We start from the raw sequence: 3,982 nt of genomic DNA, 5'->3' as shown, positions 1-3,982 counted from the left end.
TAGCACTAACTGTCCAGGGTCCACACTTAATTGTTACCATCGTAAAATCCTGAGGCTGCTAAAATAGAAATTAAACCAGACAATAGCTTTTCTGCCATGTATATTTATTATCCTTAATATTAAAAATAAATAAAGATTATTTTTAAAAACTAACTAGCATTTTCTGGTTTTATCATTTCTGTGATTTCTTGAGGTGTTAATATAAAATTTTCCATGATTTCTGCAGGTAGTCTCCATTTCTTTTAGAAGGATTCATGTTGGAGCATTCTATTTTTATGGGGAAAAAAAATTTAGTTGAAACCAAACAGTAATGAAAAGAATGATATTTGGATATGATTTGGTAAGTTCTCTTAAATACACATGTGTTTTAAAACCTAAAATCTTTTGCCATTTGATTAAATAGAGGGAGGAAAAGGATGATCATAGAAAATTAATCTTGACCTTGATGTGCTGAGTATAGAATATTTAAACCAAAATCTTTAGTCTCAAAGGATTTATTGATATTATTATGCTGGTCATTTTTCTCCTATTTTGAATGTTATGTTATTCTACCAAATAATGAAGATGCCCAATAGTTTCCTGACTGTTTCTTCTGAATAATTAAATGACTTATTTTCAGGGATAGGCTTTTCCTTTAAATATTCTATGGCTTTGTCTTTTTTCTCTTATTCTCTAATATTTTGTTATAGCGTGTTTTTCTTTTTTCTTTTTTTAACAAATGGTAAATGAAGGCACTAAGAAGATAAATATGTTTTTTGTGAAACTAAAAATGATAACCTGATTATTTATGTAAAGTGTTTAAAACAGTAACTGATGCAATAAAGTAAGTGCTCAATAATAGCTGTAATAATTATTAAACAAGGTGAGATGTCTGGAGCAGTGCTATGCAATAGAAATATAAAGTGAGCTACAAATGTAAGTTTGAATTATCTAGTAGTCACATTTAAAAAGTAAAGACAGGTGAAATTAACTTTAATAATAGAAATTATTTTATCCAATAGACCCAAAATTATCATTTCAACATGTGATCAATATAAAAAGTTACTAATGAGATATTTTAAAGTCTTCTTTTCATACTAAGTCTTAACAACTTGGTGTGTAGTTTGACAGAACATCTGAATTCAAATACTAAATTTTTATCAGAAATACTTGTTATGTGTTTAGGTTTTATAAAATTTAGTTTTCATGTAGGCTAACATGCTCAAATTATTTCAGACATACTTAAAAATTTTCTGATATCTGAATTGAGTACCAAAAAATGATTTTCCTTTAATATTTGTATCCCCATTGAAAAAACTGGTTCATCTTTTTTAGAATTTGACTTTTAAACTAAAAGCATAACACTTGTAAACTGCATCTAAGTTAACTTACTAACTCTTATGCCAATTCAGTCTCTCTTATTCCACATCAGTGACATGCATTGGTTTTAAATTTTAAATGTGTCTATACTTATTTTTTAAACTAAAAAATAATAAGCATTGAAATTTAATTACGAGTACCCTATTTACATAGGTAATCACTTAGCTTGAATGTCTGTAAAACATATTCAAATATATACATTAAAAATGTTGCATCAATGCAAAGAAAAATATTCAAAGTGAATAAACCTGTTGACACCAACTAAATTGGTGATGTGATTAGGTGTAACACTCAAAAAAATGCAACGTGCCTGACATGTGCACTACACAATGCAATGAGTGAAGTAAAATGTAGCCCAACCAAAACATTAAAGTTGTGTGTTATGAAAAAATATTTTATACTGCTTCAGTTTTAAATTTTAAATTTAATTAAAATTAAACAAAATAAAAGATTCGGGTTCTCAATTGCACCTGCCACATTTTGATTGCTCAGTAAACCACATGTGGCTTGTGGCTACCGCACTGTACAGCGCTGGTAAAGAGACTGCGTCTATTAAAGGACAAAGTGAACAGAACTTAGTCCCACCCTGTGTACCTCTTTGTGTTGGCATCTTTAAGCAGGAGAGAAAATTGTTTGTACAGTGCCTGGTCCAACTCCCAGTTTCAAGCTAGTTTTCTCTTTGTTCCTCTCTGCTTCTCCACGGTGCCATCTTTTCCTACCCCCAATGCCTGGTCTTCTGAGCTAAACAATAATAATACAATTTATTTATATATATGTATAGTACTTCCTAGTTATTATCTGTTCCATCGTATTGGTCGACCTTGGAATTTTGGTCTCAGGATATTGCAGCCTGTAGTTTGTGATTCAAAAGGAGAGGCCAGATGTGACCCAAGTGCAGTTGGACATATGAAAGCTCCTGGCAATAGGACAGATAAGAACAGGGTTCTTACTGGTCTTCTCTCCCTGTATCCACTCTGCCATCTCAGTGTTCACCCCAACACCTGTTGGCTGGTTTAAGGGTGAGTAGAGTCAGTAATAGGTCCACCTCACAGTTCCTCAACTCAGGTGGTAGGCTGGGGTGGGGTTTTCTGGATCAATCCCCATGGAGAGGTATAACCCATTTCGCTCTCTCTCCCTCTCCCTTTCCTCTACATCCATCTCTCTCCCATCTGCCTTTACTTAGTTTCACTTCCTCTCAGCTTTGACATTTCATTAGTTCTAGTCTTTTCAGTTTGATCATGACTTTCTTATTTTCCTCCCCATGCCTTCATGAGATTTTTAATAAAAAAATTGGGAGAGGCTGCATTAGAAATAGCAAGTTCCCTATGTAAATCAGAAATCCCCTGTGGAAGATTTTTAACAGTTCTGTTTTTGTATTATTCTGCCAGAGTCAGCTTGAATTCTGGAAAGATTTGTAAATAGAACCCTGCTCTGGCCCACTGAAGGAGTAGCTGATCCAGGGGGAGGGGGAGTTGTCCACAAAACCAGAGTATTTTCAGGGCATGGGAGGAGTCAGAATAAAATGGAACACTTGAGAGCAGTGTTGATTCTCTGCTGACTTCCAGATCTCCGAGGCTGACCCAGTGCAAATCTGTGAAGGAAAACTCTGCTGCTTTTCTTGTTCATCTGGGAAGAGTTTTCTTCCCTCGTGGGCAAACAGAAAGGTGGTGTTGGTATGGAAAAGACCGGGCACATAATACCTGTTTTCCTGCCTACAGGCAAATAAGATCTAGCAAGACGACTGGAAGCCTGGCTGTGAGTCTGGCTTTCTCCCTGACACTGCAAATCCCTTCCCTCCTATACAGTAGTCCCCACAGATCTGTGGAGGGTAAGTTCCAAGACTCCCAGTGGATGCTTGAAACTGTGGATAGTACCGAACCTGATATATACTATGTTTTTTTCCTATACATACATACATGTGATAAAGTTTAATTTGTAAATTAAGTACAGAGAGAGATGCACAACAATGACTAATAATAAAATAGAACAATTATAGCAATATAATATACTGTGATAAAAGGTATGTGAACGTTGTCTCTCTTTCTCTCTCTCTCTCTCTTCCCACCCCCTCTGATAACTGAGATAGCTACTAACAGGCAAGTAGCATATACAGCCTGGATACACTGGACAAAGGGATGATTCACATGCCAGTGGGACAGTAGGACAGTACGAGATTTCATCATGCTACCCAGAACTGCAGGCAATTTAAAACTTTTGAATTCTTTATTTCTGGAACTTTCCATTTAATATTTTTGGACTGTGGATGACCATGGGTACCTGAAGCCATGGAAAGCAAAATTGTGGATAAGGGGAGACCACTGTACTTTAGTTTCTTATTTGGGCCAATCTGTCTGTTTCTTTTCTGCATCGTAAGAATTTTGTAGAGAAAGATGGAGTAGATTTTAGTTTCTCTGGGAAAGATTATGAGAAAGACCAGATGCTAGATTCAAAGTTCTTTTTTCTGATGAGGTGCTTCTCTTGTTATATCCCTAAGACTTCTGATTGCTAAGACAAGAGAAGATATCAAGAGTACTGGTTAATCTTGGAATTTGGGTCTCAGGATATGGTAGCCTATAGTCTGTGTATAGTTCTTAAGGGTTATGTAATTGTATTTAAGTACATT

General features: G+C 35.2%; 1 protein-coding gene across 3 annotated transcripts in view; it reads left to right on the top strand.

Annotated features, from left to right (window-relative positions):
• ANXA4 (annexin A4) overlaps positions 1–3,982 on the top strand; it is a 54,127-nt gene that overhangs the window by 9,770 nt on the left and 40,375 nt on the right. Inside the window, exon 2 of one of the 3 annotated variants that reach the window (XM_015587634.2) lies at positions 227–340. The exons of the other annotated variants lie outside the window; for them this stretch is intronic. The gene's annotated coding sequence lies outside the window, so the exon portion shown is untranslated. The remainder of the gene's footprint in view (positions 1–226; positions 341–3,982) is intronic. 3 annotated transcript variants of the gene reach the window in all.

Source organism: Pteropus alecto, unplaced genomic scaffold (assembly GCF_000325575.1).
Source record: "Pteropus alecto unplaced genomic scaffold, ASM32557v1 scaffold131, whole genome shotgun sequence".
Lineage (NCBI taxonomy): Eukaryota > Metazoa > Chordata > Mammalia > Chiroptera > Pteropodidae > Pteropus > Pteropus alecto.
The sequence above is the reverse complement of the archived record's forward strand: the minus strand, read 5'-3'. Positions and strand labels throughout refer to the sequence as shown.